This window comes from Oryctolagus cuniculus, chromosome 11 (genome assembly GCF_964237555.1).
Source record: "Oryctolagus cuniculus chromosome 11, mOryCun1.1, whole genome shotgun sequence".
Classification (NCBI taxonomy): Eukaryota; Metazoa; Chordata; class Mammalia; order Lagomorpha; family Leporidae; genus Oryctolagus; species Oryctolagus cuniculus.
In genome coordinates, this window is record NC_091442.1 from 101,832,387 (window position 1) to 101,859,147 (window position 26,761).

Consider the following 26,761-nt stretch of genomic DNA (forward strand, 5'->3'; position numbering starts at 1 on the left):
GTTTTAAGGAAGGGTGGGACCATGCTTTTTAAAACCTCCCAACACCCAGAGTCTCACTTGATACAGGGATGCTATATAAATGTTGGTCATATGAGTAAAGACAAGAGTAATCCCTACATGGGAAGATGCAGATTACAGAGCTGAATAAGATAGGGGGAAGATGCACGTAGAGGCTGCACGTCACTTCCTCTAAGAATCAGTTTCTTATAGAAGCAGAATCTGTAGCCACACGGCAGCCATGCAGAAGAATGCAGTGCCGACTTGCACTGCTTCTGTCACTGTGGGTTAGGCTGAGTTTTAGGGTCATCTGGATTATCCTGATCCCTCTTTAGAGCCATTACAACAAATCTCATCTCAAGCACAGACTCTTCCGGCACTTGATCTCTTTTGTACACTTTAGCCCACACAGTGCAAGACCATCTCCAAACAAAAGGATCTCTGGTTTTGCAGACAAAAAGAATGTAATCCATTTCCTCCACGTGACAACAAAAGAAAATCTAAAATGGCATAAAAATCCAACAGTAACATCATCCAGACAGGAAAGCACTGAATCAAAATGAAATACGACCAAACGCAATCAGCATCTAACGGTAGGAAAAAGGCAGCTGTCATCTTCACTTCTCGTGTGCACTTCTTAAAGAAAATCATGTCTTTTAGAATAGAAGCCGGCTTCCTTTCTGGATTTTACATCATGATGCTTCTGGGAGGAAAGGCCTTCCCTGCATCCTCCAGGTTGGAAGGTGCCTCTGGAGCCTGCTTTGGTGTCTTACTCAGGAGAGCCCGCCTTCTTTCTGCCAAGAAGCTTCCCCAAGCCCCTGGATTTGACAGTCTTCTCCTTTTGTCTTCTATCTGACCCTGATTAAAATGCATTGTATATTGACTGATTAACAAACATGTTGCAGAATCTCCGGGTGCTTAGAGTCTAGAGAGGAAAGTCCTAGACTCAGAAACATGAAACTGCAATTCAAGGCAGAGCAGGGCCTGAGGGGGCTGCCGGAGAGGTGCCAAGTGTGGGCTGCGCAGGGAACAGGAACACTGGTGTTAGGTGTGGGCTGCTTGGAACGTCCCAGGAGCGGCTTGCCGCATGGCACAGACTAGGAATCCAGCTGTCTGGAGGTGGAAGAAACCATGGATGGTGCAGATTGCAGAGATACGGTTTCAAAATCTTGCAGGATGCACACATTGGGAAAGAAGTCCACAAAAAAACACAAAAATCTCGGATGGCTTTAAATGAGTGCAGAGTACTCAAGATATTAATTTTTGGTTTTTATTTATTTACCATGTTTATTTATTTGAGAGGCCAGTAGATACAGACAGAGACAGACTAATAGAGATAATAGAGATATTCCATCTGCTGGTTCACACCCCAAATGCCTGCAACAGGTGGTGCATGGGCCTGGCTTAAACCAGGAGCCCAAAACTCCATCCAGGTCTCCCATGGGGGTGGCAGAGACCCAAGTACTTGAGCCACTGCTTTCTGCCTCCCACGATGCACATTAGCAGGAAGCTTCAGTCCAAAGCAGAACTGGGTCTCCAACCCAGGCATTCTGACATGGGATGTGGGCGTGCCATGTGGTGCCTTAACAGCTGTGCTAAACACTTCCACTCAAATGTTAATCTTTATAGAGATGCAGACAAGGTGTTTCACAAACTACCTCCAATACTGATGACGAGACTAATTGCCCTCTTAAAAAAAAAAAAAAAAAAACATGAGACATGAAAAATATCTTTGGAAAGGAAGAGAGAAATTTGGGCAGAGTTGTAATCACCAGAAGTAGAGCCACCCCGTGGGATGAAGTTGCTAACACACTTAGCATGAGACCTGGCCCTGCTGGGTACACACTCAACAAGCGGGGCTTTCATTGTGGTGATGAATGACTATTTATGCAATGTCCTGCCGGCTGCCGCCTTACAGGGGAAAGGCTTCTGCACCTGAACAATAGGGAGGCATTGCGACTGCTCATTACGCAGCATATAGTATGGAGGCACTTTAAAAAGTTCATGGAAAATGGAAAAGATAGGTATATCTCAAAATCCATGCATCCAAGGAGTTCTCAAAAAGTTTATGAAAACTGTGTATTGTGAAAAAACTATGCATGGGCTCTTTCAAGTAGCGTCTGTGTTTAGGGGCTTGATGTGCTGTTTTCATTTTATCTTAGTAGTCCTTTTGGAGACATATTTTATATTGATTATGCAGATGGCAGCTGTGAGATGCTACAGGTGTCCAAGGGCACAAAGATGATTGGTGAAGGGGGAAGTAGTGGACGCAGGTGCCTGGCAATCAAGCCCAATTTCAGGGCTCCCAGGACACCCCCTCTATCTGACCCAGGCTGGCTCGTTCTCTTACAGAGCAGCCTCGTGCTTTCCCCTCCTCCTCAGAGACATTCTGATAAACACCTTAAGACAGGTACTACCCTCTGGAAGTTTCCATATTGTCTTATGCATGCTTGGTGCTCAATAAATATTCACTGAGAAATTAACAGACCAGTGCCTAGGAGGAGCTCCTCCAGTACCATCTCCCGCCCAGGTGAGGTTGAGATCTCCCCTTAAAAAGGTCAGGCATGAGACAAAACGCTCCTGGGAGGGACGTAGCTAAGACAAAGCTTGTGCTGAGCCAAGTGACAAAGGATCTGTAAGCCTGGAAGGAGTTGCCAGCTGAGGATATGCTTAGTGTTTAATTCTCTCTTCTGGTGAAAATTAGCTGAAGTTCCAGAACTCGAGCCATTTCCAGAATTATGGCAACTGTCTTTAATTGCCATTAATTTTTTGTGGAATTTTCATTTTTGCAACACACACAAATATATATTTTTCACCAACCCTCATCTAATGGGGAGAGTAGTTTTAAAACAAAAAGAGGGGCCAATGCTGTGGCACAGTGAGTAAAGCCACCACCTGCAGTCCAGCATCTCCTGTGGGCATCGGTTCCAGTCCCAGCTGCTCCACTTCTGATCTAGCTCCCTGCTAATGCACCTGGGAAAGCAGCAGTGGATGAACCAAGTACTTGGGCTCCTGCACCTATGTGAGAGACCTGGAAGAAGCTCCTGGCTCCTGCCTTTGGATCTGCCCAGCTCTGACTGTTGTGACCACTTAGGGAGTCAACCAGAGGATGGAAGATCTCTCTGTAACTCTGCCTTTCAAATAATAATAAAAAATATTTTTTAAAAAAATCCAAAAAAAAACAAAAGGAAATCATGCCCATTACTATTATCCAATGATCTGATCAATCCATTGCTCACTACCATTTGACTCCTTGAAGCCTCACTTGCATCTGCAAAATAGGGATAATCAAACCTTCTGCTTCATATAAGCAGAGTGTGATAAAATGCCCTGAAATCCAGAGGTAGTATTGCCCATGGCAGGGCCTTGCCTGCTTCCTTCTCTTTGGCTGCGGTAGTTGAGAGGGATGCTCTGGGCCCTAGGCCTGGCTCCTTGTGTTTAGAAGAGCCTGTGCCGTGTTTTCTTTGTAACAGGGGGGTAGTGATGCAGCCAGCTACTAGAATCAGGAAGACTCCATGAGAATCCATGAACGGTGCATCTAAAGCCCTTACGAGGGGCCCAGCACACAAACAATGCTAACGCGAATGCTGGCTATGATCATGATGCTGCTTTCTCAGGACAGGCACACAAATGGCAGGGGTGCACAGTGACACGTTTCCAGAGCGTGGAAGGGTCTGTTAGCCCTGGTCTTCTGTCCCGTGCCGGGGTGATGGGTGGGCAGATCTGGGACGACCATCCCACAGAGGTGGTGGCCCCAGGAGCTATTCTGCCAGATTGAGAGGAAGCAGAGCAGAACTTTAGGGAGTGGTTTTTCTTCCTCCCTCTGACCTTGCTTCCTTGATTTTTCTTTCCTATTTAAATAAGCCACGGAACTCAAAACTGCCTTCGAGGAGATGCTAGGGCAGCTGGGAGTCCAGCTGTGAGATGAGGAGGAAACAGGCTAAGCCCCCTGCTATGCCTCCCAATCCACTCAATCTTCCCCAATTAACAGATGCCAGGGGGTGACACCCTAACCACATCTCACTTCCAGCTGGTAACAAAGCTAGTGCAATGAATGCAAACCCTGTGTCTGTCCAGAGTACGCAGCCTGGACACCCATCTCACCCTTCCTCCTCTGTGTCAGCATCTAGGTGGCTGTGACAAACTTCCTTTGTGCTCCATGCAGTGCAGTACCAGGCTCTGAGGGTGTGCACACAACGCTTTTGTACGGCAGTAACAAGAAAAGTCCCTCACGGGCCATCTTGAAGAGGAGGCATATTCTGTGTGGGCCCTGGCTAGTCCTTTCATTATCCAGACTTGGGAAGGAGCATGGAGGTGTCACCACCTCATTTTGTCCTTTCTCTAATCAAAACTTCCTCCCACCCTTTCAGCTGGGCCTAGCTCCTTTTCCATTTTGAAAATTGGTTTCAGACATCTTTTTCATTTCACTTTAAGAATGACTTTAATGGTCCCAGTTTAACCTCTTCCTCATGTATCAGAAGGGACCTGTGAGGTTCCTTCCATCTTACACTGTTTGAATTTCAAATTCCTTTTTTTCCTAAATCAATTCCATCTTAGCAAGACAGTATTACTTTCTGCCCATATAAATACTATAATCCTCATTTTTCTCCCTTCCATCACAAAGCATGACTTATATTGATATTTAAAAATAAATTCTGGAGCCAGTGCTGTGGTGTAGCATGTAAAGCCACCGTCTGCAGTGCTGGCATCCCATATGGGTGCCAGTTTGTGTCTTGGCTGCCCCACTTCTGATCCAGCTCTCTGCTATGGTCTGAAAAGGCAGTAGAAGATGGCCCAAGTCCTTGGGCCCCTGCACCCTCATTGGAGACCCAGAAGTTCCTGGCTCCTGGCTTCTGATCAGTGCAGCTCCAGCCATTGCGACCAACTGCAGAGTGAACCAGCAGATGGAAGACCTCTCTCTCTCTCTGCCTCTCCTTCTCTATGTAACTCTGACTTTGAAATAAATAAATAAATAAATCTTTAAAACAATAGATTCTGATACTTCAGTAAAGTAACTCCTACAATGGAGAAACATACAAGAAGATAAAATAGGAAAGAGACTTGATAGATACAGATATAATAATCATCTTCATCTGGCCAATAAGGAAACAAAAGCTCAAGAAAATTCAATGCTTTGCACTAGTTGCAAAGAAGTGAGTGGCCCAGCTGAAATTAGGATTGTCGCCTTTGTGATCATCACGTACGTCTTTTAGTCAGACCATGAAAAACCACTCCAGAGAAACTGTGAATGTCTGAGAACGCACACACATTTCAATCCTCATACTTAACAGATAATTATTTTTCATAAAGGATATCCCAGAAGCAATCACACATTTTGAGGAACATTTTGGAAAGTCATGTTATCTACAATGACCACCTAAATTAAGAGAAATGAATTGTTCTCTATAGTGTGATCAGATTACTGGAAGTTAAGCGTGGTGAAGCCTAATTGTTTTACCAGTGATAATGAATGTGGTTCAGCTTTCACTGCAGCATTGAAAAGCTTAATACACTGGCACAAGTTCTAGGCCTTCAGGAATAAAGATATTTGATGAGTAACGAGTTCTGCAATATTTAATTCTAAACAGAGAAACAACAGAAATCCAGAAGTTTCCAGGGAATATTTAGTATAACTGCAAATCACTGAAATTAGCTATGATGAGCAAATCAGAGCTCATCAGGTTCCTTCAGGACAAGTGACCCTGAAGTCCAGTTATGCCATTAGTTCAAACACTACCAAGGACTTAATAGGAAGTGTTATGGGCTAGACTGTATACTCCCAAATTCATATGCTGAGCCCCATATCCCCCCAGTACCTGTGAATGATACTGTGGTTGGAGACAGCTTTGTACAAGGTAATTAAGTTAAAGCAGGGTCACAAGAGTGGGCCCAAATCCTTTATGACTATTATCCTTATAAGAAAAGGAGAATATAACAGACATGTGGGCACACAAAGGAAGATTGAATGAGGACACAGTGAGAAGCCAAGAAAGAGGCCTCAGAAGACTCCAACCCTTTTTTTTTTTTTTTTTAAGATTTATTTATTTATTTGAAAGGCAGAGTTACAGAGAGGCAGGGGCAGAGAGAGAGGGGCCTTCCATCTGCTGGTTCACTCCCCAATTGGCTGCAACGGCTGGAGCTGCACCGATCTAAAGCCAGGAGCCAGGAGCTTCCCCTGGGTCTCCCACATGGGTGCAGGGGCCCAAGGACTTGGGCTATCTTCTACTGCTTTCCCAGGCCATAGCAGAGAGCTGGACTGGAAGAGGAGCAGCCGGGACTAGAACCAGCATCCATATGGGATGCCGGAGCTTCAGGCCAAGGCGTTAACCCACTGCGCCACAGCACTGGCCCCTCCAACCCTTCTGACACTTTGATCTTGGACTTCTAGCATCCAGACTAAGAAATGTTACACTGCTGCTGTTTAAATCTCCAGCTCTGTGGTGCTGTTATCACAGTCCCAGCAAGCTCACACACTTAAATCTAGACCTGCTCCTCCCTCCAACCTCAGTGCCTGTGTCTTCCACACACCTGTAACACAAAGATGAACATATCTGGAAGGGAGGACCCAGGGTAAATTCAGAGTATCCACCTTGTAAAACTGTATTTTTTTTTTTGCCAGCCAGAGTTACAGAGTTAGACAGAGAGAGAGACAGAGAGAAAGGTCTTCCTTCCATTGGTACACCCCCAAATGGCTGCTATGGCTGGTGCTGCACCTATCTGAAGCCAGGAGCCAGGTGCTTCCTCCTGGTCTCCCATGCAGGTGTAGGTCCCAAGCACTTGGGCCATCCTCCACTGCCTTCCTGGGCCACAGCAGAGAGCTGGACTAGAAGAGGAGCAACTGGGACAGAATCCGGCGCCCCAACTGGGACTAGAACCTGGAGTGCCAGCACCGCAGGTGGAGGATTAGCCTAGTGAGCCGTGGCACCAGCCCTAAAACTGTATTTACTTTGGAAAGGCCACTCTTGTCTGCCAAAAGTGTATCCTGATTCATCCCTTGAAAGATTTCTTCCAGGGTGGGGTCCCTGCACCACTTTGAAAACCATCTGGTGGCAACACATCCTGCACCACGTTAGACTGCTCCCATTGTTGGCTTCTTCATGATTGTGGATACTTTGATAGGAGCGACTCTTCTTCACAGTCTAGTATGTGACACCTACTCAGGAAATGTTTGTTGAATGAATGAATGAAATTTAGAAAAACTCAAGTCCAGTTGGTAATAAGCTGTAAATACTTAAGTTCCCTATACAGTTTTAGTGTATTGTATTTGTTTGTTGAGGAAGGAAATCATTAAATGATGCAAAGTTAAAGTAATGAACATAGCAGAGAAGAGCCTAATGATGAGCTTATTAATGGGGAACAATTAATTGGGGATGAAAAACTGGAAAAAATAGAAGCAGAGACTTGCACAACCCAAGAGGGCTGTAACCTAGCACAGGTTTGCTTAGACAAATTCCCATGTGAGCAAGGAAATGACAGGGGCAACTGCTCTGAACCAGGACCTGGCCTACAACTCCCAACCTGGAACCAATGCCCTCATCATGAAGTTCAAGAACCAAGGATTCAAATACTCAATGTGCAACTGAAAAAAAGATAGTCACAGTCTTGTAGGTAAAAATAACTCCCCACCAAGAAACAGAAACGTGAGAGAATGGGGAACAAGCAAATAAAATGAACCATGCATGTGTCCTCTCCTGCAGGGCAGCAATAGCAGAGGAGTTAAGGCTAATGGTCTGTGCAATATGGAAAGGGTACGATAAATCACTAAACTCTGCAATGGGGCAGAGGCCTGCTGGCCTGGAGGAAGATGATGATGAAGTCAGGATGACTTGAAAATGGTGTGAGAAGAGGGCTTCAGACCCTGGGGCAGCAGGGAGACCACTCCTGTCTTCCTCTCCTTATTGTACTCCCATCCTTCAAAAACAATGACTCTGGCTAATGTGAGACTCAGGATGAACAGGAACCCAAAGATTTAGGCATCACAAAATGAGACAAAAAGGAAAAGTGCGTCTTCATCTTCAAACAATGAAAGTGACCCTGGAAGTCATAATTGGGCAAGTTTGCAATATTGTGAGAGTAATAAAAATCTGTTAGCATCTAGAGGGAATAAACCCAAAAGTAATAAGAAGCTGAGCTTTATGAAGAAAAAAAAAAGTACACCAAATTTGATTGCTTTTCTGATGGAATTACAAGATTGCTAGTGTATGGGAGTGGAGCAGATGTGATATATTTGAATTTTATTAGAGCATTTGGAAGAATGTGTCACATAATTTCCTTTATGAAACTCAGTGCCTTTGGCTTGAATATGGACTGAGGAGATAATAAATGAAAGGCAACAATACATTACAATCAATCTGGCTGGGAGGTGTTACCAGTGCTCCCTCTTCTGGGGGTATGTACCAGAATATTCTTTTTAAAGTGATCTGTAAAGAAGGCAAACTCATGGTAGACAGGGAACATGGAAGTTTATTGGACAGAGGGCCTGGAAACTTGGATAAAATATCTGAAGGTAGAGCAAAATGAAAGCTAACATTTATATATTTAAAAAATATATTCGGGGCCGGTGCTGCGGCTCACTAGGCTAATCCTCCGCCTGCGGCGCTGGCACACCAGGTTCTAGTCCTGGTTGCTCCTCTTCCAGTCCAGCTCTCTGCTGTGGCCCAGGAAGGCAGTGGAGGATGGCCCAAGTGCTTGGGCCCTGCACCTGCATGGGAGACCAGGAGGAAGCACCTGGCTCCTGGCTTTGGATTGGCGCAGCGTGCCGGCTGTAGCGGCCACTTAGGGGGTGAACCAATGGAAGGAAGACCTTTCTCTCTCTCTCTAATTCTGCCTGTCAAAAAAAATATATATATATATATATTTGTAAAAATGTTTGCAAAAAATGCACACATGAAATGAGAAAGGAATTAGAAATTAATGACACTGAAAAGTTCTTGGGAGAAGATCTTTGCTATAAAGTTGAACAGCAGCACAGATATAAAAAATAAATTTTAATAACTTATACCATGTTATAATGAAGACTCATTTATACCTTGCCCCAAAGTAATTTTTTAGGTTCAAACGGGCTGATTTTTACTCATCTTTGGATTTTATCATTATGAATTTTAACCTTTAAGTTTAGCAATAAAAATACTCAAACAGTTTAAAGAAACTGTCCTGGGGCAGGGAAGTCATCCACAGTGTCTTTCTCTGAGACACGGCATTGCTCGTTATCTGATTCCCAGTTGAAACCCAGCTCTGCTACAACTATTTCTGGGTAAATGCACTCTCTCCGCTGCAGTGCTGACTGACTCTAGGGAAATCCTGAGCACCCCTATGAAGGGTTGCCACTGCCACTGCTTTCCAAACTCTCTTTTCAAAGTTAAACAATTCCCTAAAGAAATGCTCTTGAGCAGGCTCTGAAAAATAAGGATGTCCTGATTTGTCCACTCTTAAGTTCATGAACATGACGGAACCTATAATCATTCTCATGGGGGTCATGAAGGCAGGAAGCTGCTCATCAGGTTCAAAGCCTGTCTCAAAGCATACCAAGCTGAGTGAACTTGGGCAAGACACATTTCCATGCTTTAGCTTCCTTATCTACAGCGGGTAACACTGGCACCTATCTCTTAGGACGGAGGGACCAAACGCATTAATGCTATGGGAAACACACAGTGAATCTTCTAGAAATGTTATGATTCAAAATAAGGTCCATGTGAGCAGCCAACAAACTTAAAGCTGAAGAAGAGCCTTATATATCGCTCAAGATGCTCGTCAATAACTATTTGCTGGAAACCAAACCATGGATTCCATTTCCTGGGGATGATGTAATCTAATAGTGTCTCTTCAAAGCACACAATACAGCTTAGCATGAAAGAGGGAGAGGATTCCGATCCTACTCTGCTACATTAGCTGTGTATTTTTTGTGTGCAATTGCTTTGTATGTACAAACTAAGGATACAGCCACTTATGCCACTTTCCCTGAAGCTTCTAAAGTGAAAATGTCGTAAGAGATGAAAACCATTTGCAGGGCTATGTAGAGTGTCATAAGAAGTTTTACTTTGGGGCTGGCGCTGTGGTGTAGGGGGTTAAGCAGCCACCTGTAGTGTCAGCATCCTTTATGGGCGCTGGTTTGAGTCCTGGCTGCTGATTTCTGATCCAGCTCCCTACTAATTGCCTGAGAAACCAAGAGAGGATGGTCCAAGCCCTTGGGTCCCTGCACCCACTTGGGAGACCTGGAAGAAGCTCCTGGCTCTTGACTTCAGCCTGGCCCAGCATGGCCATTGCAGTCATTTAGAGTGACTCAGCATTCAAATCCAGCCCTAAGTGTGACTCCATCAAGGGGCCCATAGGAAACAGATCCATTTGTGAACCACAGGCTACCATTCTCCTTCCCAGACTAATGCCTTCATCTGTCTACACATCCACTGATCACCAACCTCTGGGAACTTTGCCTTCAATTCATCTTTGTCTCTCTGTTCCTCTGTTGTTAACTTGGCTACAGCCCTCATGATTTCTTATCAGCATTCTGCCAGAGCCCAGTATCAGAAGGAAACTGGCAGTTGCTCTGTCTCTACCTTGTCACTCTTCAGTCTGCTTTCTCTGCTGTGAGAACAATTCTGGAAACCCAACCATGTACAATCTCCCTGGGGCCAGTGCTGTGGCGCAGCAGGTTAAAGCCACTGCCTGCAGTGCTGGCATCCCATATGGACACCGATTTGAGTCCTGGCCGCTCTACTTCTGATTCAGCTCCCTGCCAATGACCTGGGAAAGCAGCAGGAGAAGGCCCAAGTCCTTGGGCCCCTGGTATCCACATGGGAAACCTGGAAGAAGCTCCTGGCTTCTAACTTCGGCCTGGCTTAGCCCAGTCACTGCGGCCATTTGAGGAGTGACCCAGTGGCTGGAAGATCTCTCTCTCCTTCTCTATGTAACTCTGCCTTTCAAATAAATAAAAAGTTAAAAAAAATGCTTGATGGTTCCTCCGCTGCTCAAGACAGAACTAGGTGAATAAGCCCTGGTGGACCTGGGTGCAGTGTACAACCCTCGAGGACCTGGTTCCTTCTGACCTTTTCAGTTCCTTCTCTGACCAGCTCCACACCTATTTTGCCCCAGCTTCCGGCCTGAACTTCCAGTTCCCCAAAGCTCCATCACATGTTTATCTCACGCTTGGACCCCACTGTCCACTCATCCTTGCTTCCGCCTCAGACCTCTGCACAGATGCCAGCCTCTACAGGAAGCCTTTCTGGTCCCTCTCGCATGTCTTTCTGCTTTGTTTCCCTACTGTGGTGTTTATTGTACTCTACTGGAACTGCTTACATGTCTGTGAATGGTTGGAGGCCAGAGGAACTGTATCACTTTTTTATGCTGTCGGCCTGGGAAACACAGTAGCTCTCAGGTAATATCCTGCATGAATGGACCCAGACCATCAACACTCTCAGGCATGGCCTTTACTCTCAAGGCAGGTCCGGGCTTGTGACCCAAGGTCACTGGACTTGTGAGCAGCCTACAGGAGGTAGAAATGGTCTGCAAAGGACTCTAGGGACAACACAATATAAACACTGCTGTCACGAGCCAGAGATGTGTAGTAGAAAACCTGCTGGCCTGTGGCTCATCACATCTGGCCCAGAAAATGCTATTGTTTCACAGACCCTGCAGGAACTCTCACAAAAACTGGAGGAGGGCTGGTCTTTAAGCACAAACAACTTAGCAGATGTGCACCAAACTGACCCTTTCCAGCTGCTAAGATCACACTTCTAAGCTTAAAGTCTCTCCAATGGCTTCCCACCGCTGGAAGACTGGCATCTGTCTGCTTCCTTTCTCTCCTCTCCCTCATGCCCACCTATTCTGTGTTACTGTCAGTTCCCACAGGCATCACACACATGTTCTGTTTTCTTTACCTAAAGTGCACTTTTCCCTTCATCCTAAGGTTTTCCTGGTGCACTCTTGGTGATCCTTGAAAAATGTGTCTCAACTGTCACTCCTCCCCAAGACGTCTCCCAGGGACTTTCTAGGTAGAGCTGAATACGCCTCTGTGGCGCCTCCCATTCCCCTGTGATGTATCACATAATGGAACAGAGCACGAGGTGCACTGGCATCCACCAGGCATGTGCTCCTCTCCCACACAACAGACCTTATGTATTGCTGCATTCCGGAATTCTAGCATCATGCCTAGCCAAGATTAGGAACTCATTATGTGAATTGAATTTGTTGAATTTACATGGAACAGAACAGTTATGCAAAGTCTGAAAGGCTAGTGTGACTGATCTTTGTGTTTCGCTTGACAACAAGGAGCAGTATCAGAATGGACTGAGATGATCAAGAATGTGCAGAAAGACCTTGAGTAGTAACTATGGGGATGCTGGACTTTGTAGCTAAATAAACTTAGGAGCAATTACAGAAGATACTATTTAATGGCCTTAGGATATAGGCAGGAATTATGTGATATTTTTAAACTGGTCTCTTTAAAAATGCATCAAAGCATTGTAAGAAGCCAAAAACCACCTTTTAGAAGAAGCATTCTACACCAGGTATTTAAATTCTATTTTCACTAGGAGTTTATCCAGAGTAATTGTACAATAAAGAAAAAAGTACTTGGCTTCAGGTCACTATGCATATACAGCTAAATTATACAATTAGATGACATGTAATTAACCAGAATAGCAACACAGTCAATCTGATGGGACCAGTTTGGATCTGAGTGACTCATAAAAACATTATGCAGTTAAGTGATAGGCATCTTTGAGGACACTGGATTGCAGTCTACCTACAGCCTAATGAGTCCCTCCTGTGACTAAAATGATAATGGAGAGAAAGGTCTTAGAGATGGGGCAGTCGATGGAAATTCCCCCCTTGGAGCGCCAGTGTCATCCTGATTCTCATTGTCCAAAACTTCTAATGAGACAGAAATTTCATCCAAACATACCACTGTCAACATCATCAGGCTGACCCTTTCAATACCAGGCATGATAACAAAATAACTCCAGTTAAAACTTATTTTAGGGCTGGTTGTTGTGGCATAGCAGGTAAAGTTGCCTCCTGCACTGCTGGCAACCCATTTGGGCTCTGGTTTGTGCCCCTGCTGCTCCACTTCCAATCCAGTTCCCTGTTAATGACATGGGAAAAGCAGCGGGAGATGGCCCACACATCTAGGCCCCTGACATCCAAGTGGGAGACCTGGACGGGCTCCTGCCTTGGCCCAATCTTGGCTGTTGTGGCCATTTGGGGAGTGAAGCAGTGGATGGAAGATCTCTCTCTGTAACTCTGACTTATAAATAAATAAATCTAAAAAAGTCTCACTTATTTTAAATTAACTTGAAGAAGTTGATGGGGCTGGTGCTGTGGCACAGCGGGTTAAAGCCCTGGCCTGAAGCACTGGCATCTCATATGGGTGCTGGTTCAAGACCCGGCTGTTCCACTTCCTGTCCAGCTCTCTGCTGTGGCCTGGGAAAGCAGTAGAACATGGCCCAAGTCCTTGGGCCCCTGCATCTGTGTGGGAGACCTGGAAGAAGCTCCTAGCTCCTGGTTCTGGATTGGCGCAGCTCTGGCTGTTGCGGCCATCTGAGGAGTGAACCAGTGGATGGAACACCTCTTTCTCTGTCTCTACCTCTAACTCTTTCAAATAAATAAAATAAAATCTTTAAAAAATAAGTTGAAGATTCAAGTAATACAACAGGTTGAATATCTTGCAAGTGAAAATTGGTGGCAGGAGTCCAAATTAGTTTGTTTCCTTTTCTTTCAATGGTTTATATGTGGCAAACAAAAAGGAATTAAATAGCCACACACAAGAAATGTTCTGTCTCTTGTGATGACCAAGGATTATTATCATTGTTGTTGTGTCCTGAAGATGTGGAAGCACTCCAGTTTAGAACAGATTCCAGTAATGAACAGGAAAGCATCCTTCCAGAGTTGTCCTAATTCCCCTTATCTTTATCAAGAAGAATCTAGCACAGACCATGTGTGCTAATGTGGCATTTTTTTAATTTCAAATTTTTAAGTGAAGAAAAAACACCATATCTAGCCATTTAATTACAAATTCATTCCTTATTTCCCAACATCATTTATTTCATATATATTTATGGAACAAAAGTACACTGGGCCATACTGGAACATGAAGAGTGTGGAAGATTCAGTGCCTGCCCTCCTGCCTGCCTTTAAATGGCTTACAGTTTACTAGAGGAATAAAATGTCACCTACTCTTTTATTTTTCTTCTTCAAAATGACTGGAGTATGTGCCATAAATTCTGATGAATTAAAATTGAATATATAAAAATATGGAAGGGTATATATTAAAATGTCATCTGGCAGAGGAATAGCAAATTATTGTTTTTGCTCTCTATATTTCCATTTTTTAAAAATGAGATGTACTACTTATATTAAAAGGAGAAAAAGTTATTTTAAAAAAGACTGGGGAAAAAAATCTCAGTCTGGGTAGTCTCAATACCTTGTCCTACTTTTGAATACTTAAAAAGCCAACAGAGGCATCTGTGGATGACAGAATCTATTATAGCTCCCGCCTGACTCATATATTCTTCTCCCTGACCAGCGAGGAAGCTCCTTGAGGGCAGAGACCCTGTCTTGTGTGGTGTCACAGCTCAGTGCTTCAGATGGGGAAGACACATTGTAGACAGGTGGCAAATACATGGAAGACTGGAGGGTGGAGAGGAAGGAAGGGTGGACATATGCACACTTCTGAAGCTTTTATTACAACAAAGTTAATGTGATCGACGTGGAGAAACAGACCAGAGGCACGAAGATGACATCACTGAAATGATGACCAATAATTTTACCCATCAACCAACTCTACTGTTGGCCAGTGTGTCCCTTTAAGTGATGATGGCTCATATGAGGATGCCTGATTCAATATATCTTGGAAGAATTTATGTTCCCCTTTTATACAAGGGGATCTTCAAGGCCAAAGCAGTTTTACAACAAAAAAAAACTTTAATGCCTTGATTTTTAGGTTTCTTTATAGAAGGAGACTGACAAAACAGACCTGGTAAATGAGGTAGCATATCACACATCCTTATATTGGCTGCATGAGTAGCAACCTCAGCCCCTCTACAAAGGACAACACTGCAGGGGTCATCTTTAGCCTATCTGTTTGTCTCAGGCATTAAGTGCTTGTCCTGTTTATAACTTTTCAGATCCATTATTTGAAAGCATCACTTATGGCTCCAATATGGCTCATTATATATGACTTTTGGACACTAAGGATGAATAAAAGTCTGTAATAAGTAGAGCAACCTTCAGAAAATAGCTTGTATTTATTGAGCACATACTGTGCACCAGAGGGCTAGCCATCTACCTATTTAATCTTTAGTTCTCAGAACAGCTGTGCAAGGTAGGCATCATCACCACTTTACATGCGAGAAACATCAGTTATGGAAAGGTTCAATATAATAATTTTCTCCAAATCACACATGGCTGCTAAGTAGTGGAGCTAAGATGAGATTCTAAGTCTGACAAAAGTCCCAACCTTGTTCTTCCTCACCACTGTTCTGGAGAAATGCAGCAACTTGTACCAAGCATTGTGCTGACATGCTATAAATACTTAACCTTTGGGTTTGCTCTTCCTCCTGTATGTTATATATTTTTTTTGCTTGTCTTTCCTCTCTTCCAGTTTCAATTCCTATCCCTCTTACATTTTTTGTGGCATTTGAGAAGCCTTAGTTGAAAGTTCCCTAACAGTGTGTGCATGTCTTCTGAGAAAAAGAACCCAACACCAATATTTAAGTAAATACCACACAGTATGGACACTTACATTTAGATTTTCAGGCATCCTGAATATTGGACAAATAAGTTCTCTTGGAATTTCTGTATTGACATACATAGACACACACACATGCACACGATTAGAATCCTTTTTTCATCAGAAATGACCTTTACTTTTGAAGTGATTATTCAGTATTATTTCACTTTCATCTAGGATTTTCATGATGCCTAAATAAACAAAAAGGGAAATTTTCTGGATTTTTTCTTATCTGCACATTGTGAAAAATACTGAATAAAAACATAAAATATGTTAATAATACAAAACAGGACCGTTTCCAATTCTCTGGGATGCTGACCTTCTGACTGCTATAAAATCAGACCAGAAAGTTCCCTCTTCTACGGTTACAGTCCTTTTTAAAGTAAGTTAAAAACTGAAAGTGAGACATTAACAGATTACGTAGTTTCTCTATGGGAGACAGGCTCAGATATCAAGAAATAACAAAAAAGACCTCAGTTAAAGTAATTTAGCAAAAACAACAAAGACACAGGTGATGATGAGAGTCTGTTCAGAAAACAGTGCCTAAAATGAGAGTGCTGATGTCAAGAAAGGGGGCAGCCATCCAGAGTCTGGTTCCAGAAACAACAAGCCAATAGGAATTAAAAACATAAGGAAACCTTAACTGTAATGTGCAAGTCTACCCAGTCACAAGGCAGCTTCATAAAAGTTCCATATAAATAAAGTTTTCCCCCATTAACTGCTAACAGGGAGAGAGGAAAAAGCCAACAACATCTTGTGGCAAATTCTAAATTACATGGAGAAAAAATTTTCAGTGGCAAACAGGCATCCACTTTGACCCCCTTCCTGAAAGTTTTAGGACTATTTTTCTAATAATAAGTGATCATTTCAACAGCAAATTATTTTCTAATAATGAGGCCACCTTATGCATCACTGCTAATAATATGAAAAGTGGAGAATAAGCCAGAGGGTTGATTTCCATTTTATGTTTGGTATTTAAATACCACATCGATAACTGAACATTGTGGTGTTTTGAGTCAAATAAATTACTATTAAATTGTCTTGTAAATTGCTTGGTCCTTCAGTCCATATTCCACAAAAATATAAGTCATATAAGTCTTGTCTGTGGTTTACTCAATACTACAGAAATTTATAGCAATTGATCATTCCACATAGAAATGCTTTTTATAGCTTTCCAGGCAGCAAGGGTTGTATTTTATTGGATGTAGGCATTTAATTAGTAGGGATTATTAAAGTGCAATTTTCCACATTAAATTTTTTTTCTATATAAATCATCTTACACTGACTTCTAACGACAGGGTTATCCTGAGTTCACCCAGCAGACAGGTAATAACTCACCTTTGTTTCTGTGTTGTCTGATTCTACAGAATGCATTGTTTCCATTGTCACTGAAAAATTGTTTTCCAATAAATACTCTCTAAGATCTTTCTTATGCTACTGCCCTCTAAACTAAATCTCATAAGACTGCTTGCTAACATTCCATACTGAGCTTATGGCTCCCATTACAAAAGAAGTTGGATCATCATTTCTAATTATTCAAGGGTTGACAGACTACTTAGAGCCATGCTGTTGCAAAGTATAATGTTCAATAGATACCACTTCCCATTATCATATAAAACACCATTTTGATATTTTATTTAAAAAAGACTGTGACAAATGACTATTAATTCAACGCATGACTTCCATCAAACAATGATCTAGACCCACCAAAATAAAAGGAGGAAAATGAGTTTGGAATGCTTATAAGCTTCATGTGGTTCCTGGCACAGATGAAGAAGCACTGAAGCAAATGAATTCATCTAACGAAAGGCAAACATTTTAGAGAAAAATCCAGAAAACTACGGGGATGCACTGGTTATAACACTTCAGTTGCAGATCTTTTCTTTAATGCTAAATTTTGTTAAAAGCTCTCTAACACCACACCATTGCTGATTATGTAACATTGGTGAGACGCTGCTGTAATTCTTATCTCTGTTCCAAAAGACAAAAACTAAAACACTACGTTCTATTAACGTTTTTAAACAAAAATATCTTGTAATTCAACTTTTACTTATAGGTGTAAGGCTACAGCTCCTGAACAACTGCTGTATTAGAAATGACAAGTGTTACAAACAAAAATACACATTTTCAAAAATGCAAACTCTATGAATGGATACCAAGGAGAATAAAATATCCTATTCCAGATGATGCACCCTACAAGTTGTCGCAAAGGGATGACAGTGCTTTGGACTGTAATCAGCCAGTTTGGAATATTATCAAATAAACACTCTAGCTATTGCTGCTTTGCCAGAAAACTGATCACTCTTAGTGATAATGATGAATAATTGCTTTAAAAAGATAAGAAGAAAATTATCTTTGTGAATTACTGAGTGCTAAATCTACAGTCTGTCTAATCATTGTCAATATGGCATGCTTTAATATATTGGATATAAATATTTGTCACTAAAAATCATCTGCTGTGTGTTCAGATAAAGCTATAGAGATCTGCCCTGTTACCTAGCAACTGGGCAAGTGACTGCCATACTGCAAAAAAAAAAAAAAAAAAAAATTCCCTGTTTTCTAGGTAGAAAGAATGTTCATAAAACTCCAATGAAGATGTTAATTAAGTCAAAGTATATATTAAAGTGCAATTGCTAGCAATTTTAGAGGCATCTGTGACCTACATTTTGAAACATCACACATTGATGAAAACTGTCAATATTTAGATTATCTGAGCTGGTCACAAACAATAACATTCTGTACAGTCTTTGTAAAAGAATCTATATCATTATGAATCTTTTATTTGTACTGTTTGACAGACAAAGGAATTCCAGCAAGGTCTTATGTACCGACTTCTATTTATTGAAAGGGTGATGTTGTCTTGTTTAGACACAATAAAACTGTTCTGGCTAATTAGTTCACTGTAAGGGATCCCAAATTACTTCTTAAAATTCATATAACACCTTTACTGTGTTAAATTTATAACATCTGGGGGCATGTGGCTTGCCAGAGAATCTTAAGTTCTGTTTCAAACTGGCTAAAAATCTTGGTCCAAGATTGTGCATAAAATCTGTCTAAAAGAGCAATAGGTGATCAGGGTAATGATATAATTTGACTCCTGAGGTCCAAAATTCAGCACGTGGTCAGTCTTCCAGCCCCAGTCTGAAAGCAATTCTTTGTGGTGTGTGATGCAGGCTGACTAGCCATGGCTCATATGACTATGGCTGCAGGAGAGTGAGGGAACCATTTGTCGCTGTGCAACAAACAGGCATTATTTTGTGGGCAGACAGAGCTGTGCTTGACAGGGTCTCAACAGGAACACAACCATCACTGACGTGGCACTCTGGTATTGCTTTTATTTATATTCCTTTACAGTGCAGACACAGCCAGATGCAATTCCAAAATGCTCTTTCCATTACCGCATGGAATTAATATAAAAAAGCCTAATAAGGAATCACTAACTGGAAATGAAATACACAGATCCATCACATCACTTTCATTGGTTTTTGCTCATTCTCATATTACTACCACCCTTGTCTTTGAGAAGTTATCTGTATTAAATGTGCTCAATCAGATTTATTTTAAATCAAGAGGAGAATGGGGTTGCGGTATGGGTTTTAACAGAAGGCAACAGTTCAACAACCCGATGTTTCTGAGAACTGGTTGAAGATAATTGGTCATGTGCCTCACATCTTGCTCAGGAAGAATGGAATTTTTTTTTCCCATGGTTGTGATAGTTTGAGTAACAATTTAAAAGTATTTTTAAATTAAGCACTTCATATACATTATCTTCTCCAGTGTTCAAAGCTCTGTAATCTAGGGAACACATATATGGGCCAGGGAACCAAAGTTATAGAGTGGCCTCTCACCAGCAGAAAACAGTAGAGCCGGGATTCATTTGTAAAATATTATGCTTTTTGTGTTTGAATGAAATTATTTTACTTTATATGGAAAAGCCTGAATTTCACTTGCTATCACGTACTCCCGTACACCTAATTACAACTGGATCCTAAAATGATGATGTGCTTCCTTATATGCAAGGCAACTGTGGCAGACATTTCCAGAACAAGGCAATGGCACAAGGTTATACTCTCTGCCCTCAAGTATCTGACTGTCTCACTCAAAAACAAAAACAAAAACAAACAAAAAAAAACAAAAAAAACCAACAACACATGTATGCAAATGGCAAAACACAAGGCCCAAAGACTATGGGAGTCTGCAACAAAGGGCAGGATTTGAAACAGCAAAAGTAAAAAAACAAAAAAACTGTGTTTGTAATACAGTCCTAGTGGACCAAAATCTCCATAATTTAGCCCATATATTAGGCTGCCCTGGTTGTGTATTGCCTAATCTTTCCTCCACTTTAAGGGAGTCTATTTCCATTTGCTTTGCTTAAATAAGATCATTAAAACATTTTAAAGTTCATGATAAAACTGTGTAATTTAAGATAAATTATGTTGAATTTTAAAGTTAGAGGAAAGACTGGCTTTATAAATGAGGGCTTTAAGAGAGTCCAGAGAGATTATGTAGCTGGAAGCCATGTAATTATACCACTTCTTAAAAAAATAAATATATGTAAAGTGTTTAGTATAGTACCTGCCACACTGAAACTATTATAATTGCTTCACTTTTGTTATAACTATAACTATCATTGGCAGTGTTGGATCTAGACTCTGTTTCCTGATTTCTAATATTCTTTCACTAAACATAACCTCAAAATACAGCAGTGCTTTAAAATGTGCAATTTAGATCTTCCATGAGCAAAAGCTGTATTTTAATTATAAAGGTGTTGTGTGTTAAATAAAAATGTATATACAGGGGTGTCTTTAAAAAGTTCATGGAAATGTGTATTATGAAGTAACTATACATTGATTTCATTTTTTTTTGTGCTGAAATCTTTTAACTCCATTTCCCACAAACTTTTTGAAGTTCTCTCATATAGATTCACTTTGAAAGCAGGAAAAATGAGTTATTCTAATAATGTATAGCTATTTGTTTAAAATCAAATCGTTATCCCCTTCAAATATATATTATTTATATATTATAGCTAAAAGCAAGTCTCCTAACACAACACTGTCCCAATGTTACTGTGTAGACTCAGAAGTTATCAAATTGCTTTTTTTTTTTTTCCCTCTGCAATGGGCCTGCCACCAAGATACAGATCTTTGTAAAAACCCTTACAGAGAAGATCATCACCCTTGAGGTTGAACCCTCAGATACGACAGAAAACGTGAAGGCCAAGATCCAGGATAAGGAAGGAATTCCTTGTAATCAGCAGGGACTGATCTTTGCTGCAAGCAACTGGAAGACGGATGGACTTCATCCTCTCTGCATCTTGTGTTGAGACTTAGTGGTGGTACTAAGAAAAGGGAATCTTACACCACCACTGCCAGAACAGGCGTAAGAGAAAGAAGGCTTACTGGGCCTGTCCTGACGTCTACAAGGTGGACAAGAATGGCGAAACCAGTCGCCTTCCTCGCGAGTGCCCTTCGGGTGAATGCAGTACTGCAGTGTTTGTGGCCAGCCACAGTCGTGGCAAATGTTTTCTGGTTTACTGCTTCAACAAACCAGAAGACAAGTAATTATGGATGGGGAGTTAATAAAAGACATTACCTAACAAAGAAAAGAAGTATCAAATTCCCCATCTTCAGAAAGGTTCTCTGAGCTGCATTTCTCATTAATTCATGCCAACCATTAACCTGGTGTGTTCACAGAGATTTCAGACACTTGCTGGATTAACAACAGTTTATCTCGAGCCTAAAGAGTTCACACACACACACACACACACACATCCTGATTAGTGCATGTTCACTGTGCACTTCCCTGTAGTTAGATACCCTCTTCCCAAGTGATCCCATGGAGGCATGTGGCTTGAGACGCCCTCTCTGTGAGGAGCCTCTGAGAAACGTGTCCAGCATCTGAATCCTTCCTTTGAGTTCCACTCTAGTGGGTCCAATGACTTGCTTGGCATTTCCACATGGATGTCACCTTTCTCCAAATGTTTAAAACAGAACTCTTCAGTCCTTTTTCCATTAGTGGCCCAATCTGTTCATCATCCACTCAGTCACTCAGCCCCAAACTTTAGGAGTCGTCCATAATTCTGCCCTTTCCTTTACCTTTCAAGTTTTTTCTCATCAGCAAGACCTCTAAGTTCTATCTCTAAAATATCCCAGAATCCGATGTCAGATGGCAAATTTAAACTGCTCCACAAAATTTCACTTCCTATCTAACAAAATTAGGGGCAAAAAGTAAACAGAAAAAGAAAGGACAGGAAAGAGGGAAGGAGGGTGGGGAGAGAGAAGGAAGGAGGAAGGGAAGGAGGAGAATCAGCAATAATCACGTGAGGAATGGAACATCAATAAATAGAAAGCTGGCAGCCAGAGAGGGATAGAGAGAGAGTGAGTCTGGAGGATAAAGCGGTATGGTGTTGTTGGTTCTTAACCCTGTTCTTACTCCCTAGAGAGGTGAGTCAACAAAAATGAGACTTTTTACTAATAACCCTAAATTTAGAGAAAAGCAAATTCAGAGATTATCCTTATCTATTTCCTCCTCTACTAAGCAACAGAAACCTGTGAAAGAGAAGAAAGCAAGCGAAGGGTGAACTCAATGGAAGCTATGAACCCACATGGAGGCCTTCAGTTAACTATACAAAGGCCATCTCTAGTATCTCCCTTCCCTCCCAGTTGGGTAGGATGAATGCTGACCACGGAGACATTTAACAAAATACAAGAAAGCCGAGTCCAGGAACTTTAACCAAGATTACACAGAGCTTCAGCTGAGCTCCATCTGTAATTTCTTCGTTCTGCAGAAGAAGCAGATAAGGAACAGGCATTGTGGTGAAGTGGGTTAAACCCACCACTTGGGATGCCCACATCCCATATTGGAGTGCTGGCTCTAGTCCCAAGTACTCCACTTCTGATATAGCTTCCTATTAATATGCCTGCAAGGGAGCAGTTGATGGCCGAAGTGCCTGTGCCCTTGCTATCCTTGTGCAAGACTTGTGTGTAGTTCTGAGCTCCTGGCTTTGGCTTGGCCCAGCCCTGGCTGTGGCAGGCATTTGAGGAAGCAGACAGATCCACACAATAAAACATAACCCAAAGAAGGAAAACTTCTCCAAAAAGGTGGGGACAGATTTAAGAAGTTACTTACACCACGTCTGAGGAAAGCTGTTCAAACAGTAAGACGAAAAGCAATGGTAGGGGTAGATGTGCGTGCATTCTAAAGAGGTGGGGGAAGAAGGAAAAGAGAGGTGGCAGGGAGGGAGGAAGGAATGGAGGCAGGAGAGGAAACATATAGGATGTAAGGGTCACTGCATAAAGGAACTCAATCTAGAAGAACCTCATTCAAACAGCAGGAAATCCTCACACAAACTCCCGACAGAAGAATGTTTTCCATGAAAATTGACCTTACAGACAGAATAATGGGGGCCATCATTGCGTCCTAGGAGGTAAAGCCACCACCTGTAGTGCAGGCATCCTATATGAGCACCAGTTCATATTCTGGCTGCTCTACTTCCAGTCCAGCTCCTTGTTAATGCACTTGGGAAAGCTGTAGAAAATAGCCAAAGTACTTGGGCCCCTGCACCCATGAGGGAGACCCAGATGAAGCTTCTGGCTCCTGGCTTCAGCCTGGCACAGCACTGGCAGTTGTGGCCATCTGAGGAGTGAACTAGCGATGGAAGACTTCTGTCTCTCCCTCTCTCTATAGCTCTGACTTTACAATAAATAAATCTTAAAAAAAAAAACAGATTAACAAAACAATTTGAATGAGAAGAAAAGGGACCTAAGGAAACAAATTGAAGACCAAAAAGCAATTAATAAAGAATTAATAAAGAAATGAGAAAAAACATCACTTCTGAAAACTGGGTTACTGACAAGGAATTAAGGATGGACATGCTAGGAATGGAGATGAAAAATGACAAGAGTAAATGATAAAGAAACTGATATGGAAGAGACACAAATATGAACCAAAATAAGGATAACTGATGTCCCTAATGTAGGTAACAGTATAAATGGAATAAAAGGTATGCTGAAATATATGATACAGTATCTATAGATAAAAAGAGCACACTGTATTATAGAAAATTTTGACACAGAAGACTCAACATCTAAAGATATCACTGAGTTTTTGGACAAAGAAGGAATTATTTGAGATACACACAGAAAAAGCAAATCACTTCCAAAGGATGGCTTCAGACTGCACAGCAATATTAAATGCTACTAAATAATGGAGTGATGGCTGCAAAGTTATAAGAGACAGAAAACAGGACATTAAGACCACTATACTGGGCTATGATACTGTTCCATTATAAAAGAGGAAGACATTTTCAAATATTTTTAAAAAGCAAAACTCAGAAATGCAGTTTCTACATGTCTTTCTTGAAATAAGAACAAAAAATTAAATCTATGCAATTAAGAGATGAATCAAGGAACCCAGTTAAAAAATGTTGAAGGTGGGGCCAGCATTGTGGCGAAGTGTGTTAAGTCAGGACCTGCGACACTGGCATCCCATATGAGCACCAATTCGAGTCCCAGCTGCTCTACTTCTGATCCAGCTCCCTGCTAATGTGCCTGGGAAAGCAGCAGAAGAGAGCTCAGGTCTTTGGGCCCCTGCACCCACATGGGGGACCCAGATGAAGCTTCAGCCTCCTGGCTTCAACCTGGCCCAGTCCCAACTATTGTGACCATTTGGGGAGTGAACCAGAAGATGGAAGATATTCTCCACCCCACTCCCGCCCTCTCTCTGCAGCTCTGACTTTCAAATAAAATAAACCTTTAAAGAAATGCACAAGGGGGCCAGGGCTGTGGTTCAGCCGGTTAGAGCTGCTACCACAGTAATTACGAATGCAGAAACAGAAAGTAAATGCAACAAATACAGCCAATACAAAATATCTAAAATAAAACCATTAGACAAGAAGAGAAAGGGAATAGTACTATCTTTCATAGCAAGGAATCCATTGAACATGTTTAAATTTGAAAGATGCACTTTTAAAAACAGAATGATTCTACCCCTAACACGGACTTAATGCAAAGCTAATGTGTACTTTATCTACACAGGTGATTTTTTTTTGGGGGGGGGGCCTTGAAAGGAGTCACAGCAACACATTCATAATGTCAGGTTTTTGTGAAATACCCATTGTCTTAAAGAGGGCTCCCAAACTGTATAATCGTCCCACAAAATCTCAATCCACTTCTGCTCAAACCTTTTAATATTTTTCATCATGATTTTCCTTTACCATAAGGGGAAATCTTTTAGCAAATAAAACTCTTGTAGTAAGGAGACATTTGAAGTTCAATAATTATTTACCCTATCTTACTCCCATTTTTCTGGTGTTAAATATTTTTACTTAAAAACTGGTATGACTCCACAGTTATAAAGTATTTCTTTTCTAACCATGCATCCATTAATTGATCCCTCTGTATACCTGCATACAAAAAGGCCTTACATTATGTCAGTCAAGGGGCCACTACTGTAGCAAAGTAGGTTAAGCTGTTGTTTGAGGCACCAGCGTCCCATACTGGAGTGCCTGTTCAAGTTAGATACTCTGCTTCCAATATAGCTTTCTGCTAATGTGCCCAAGAAGGCAGCGGATGATATCCCTAGTACTTGGGCCCCAGCCACCCACACAAGATTCCAGGAGGGCTTTTTTTTTTTTTTTTTTTTTTTTTTTGACAGGCAGAGTTAGACAGTGAGAGAGAGGCAGAGAGAAAGGTCTTCCTTCCATTGGTTCACACCCCAAATGGCCGGTACGGCCAGCGTGCTGTGCCGATCCGAAGCCAGGAGCCAGATGCTTCCTCCTGGTCTCCTATGCTGGTGCAAGGCCCAATCACTTGGGCCATCCTCCACTGCACTCTGGGCCACAGCAGACAGCTGGACTGGAAGAGGAGCAACTGGGACAGAATCTGGTGCCCCAACCGGGACTAGAACCTGGGGTGCTAGCACCACAGGCGGAGGATTAGCCTAGTGAGCTGCGGCGCTGGCTGAGGAGGGCATTCTTGGCTATTGGCTTTATTGGTTTCAGCCTGGCCCAGCCCTTGATGGCCATTTGGGAAATGAACCAGTGGATGGAAGGCCAGTTTTTTTTTCTCTCTCTCTCTGTGGTTCACTCCCAAAATGGTTGTGATGCCTGGGGCTGAGCGAGGACAAAGCCAGGAGCCTGGAGCTTCATTGGGTCTCCTACATGGGTGCAGGGGCCCCAGGACTTGGGCCATCTTCTGCTGTTTTCCCAGGTGCATTAGCAGGGAGCTGGATCAAAAGTGGAGTAGCTGGCCTCAACTTGGTATTCATATGGGATGTCGGCATCATGGGTACCAGCTTGACCCATTGTGCCACAATATTAGACCCATAAATTTTTTAAAAAAGATTTATTTGAAATACAGAATTACAGAGAGAGACAGACAGAGAGACAGAGAGAAAAGAGAAAAGAGAGAGAGAGAGAGAGAGAAAGATTCTTCCATTTGCTGGTTTACTCCCCAAATGGCTGCAATGGCCAGAGCTGAGCTGAAGCCAGGAGCTTCTTCTGGGTCTCCCACCTGGGTGCAGGAGACCAAGCACTTGGGTCATCTTCTAATGCTTTCCCAGGCACATTAGCAGGGAGCTGGATTGGAATTGGAACAGCTGGGACACGAATCAGTGCCTATATGGGATGCTGGCACTGCAGGCTAGGGTTTTAACCCACTGTGCTACAGTGCTGGCCCCTGGACCCATAAATTTTTAAAGATTAATTGTATTAGTCTAATGCTAAAGATATTTTTCTACATAGTGATATTTGGGGTAATTTTAAAAATGTAACCTTTTGTATTATGTGCATTATCTGATGATTTATTTATTGAGATCATACACCAAATATTTCAAAACCAATATAATTTTTTTCTTTAAAAATGCTGGCATAAACAAATATTATTTGTGGATGAATAGAGTTATTGAGAATTGTTATTTTCTTATTTTTCTATTTTTCAATTTTCAAAGACATTTTTCAAAAATTGACCATCTGAATCTTTCCATGTATCTTCTCATTTGTGCTACCACTACCTTCCTCCAAATCAGTATCATTTCTCACCT

The 26,761-nt window shown here is 42.0% G+C and overlaps 1 protein-coding gene and 1 pseudogene across 28 annotated transcripts in view; one reads left to right on the top strand and one right to left on the bottom strand.

Annotated features, from left to right (window-relative positions):
* Nucleotides 1–21,282, top strand: part of LOC103348369 (ubiquitin-ribosomal protein eS31 fusion protein-like) — a 61,327-nt pseudogene extending 40,045 nt beyond the window's left edge.
* The window catches only part of ANKS1B (ankyrin repeat and sterile alpha motif domain containing 1B), a 1,216,905-nt gene that overhangs the window by 123,714 nt on the left and 1,066,430 nt on the right, over nt 1–26,761 (bottom strand). The gene's annotated exons all lie outside the window — the stretch shown is intronic.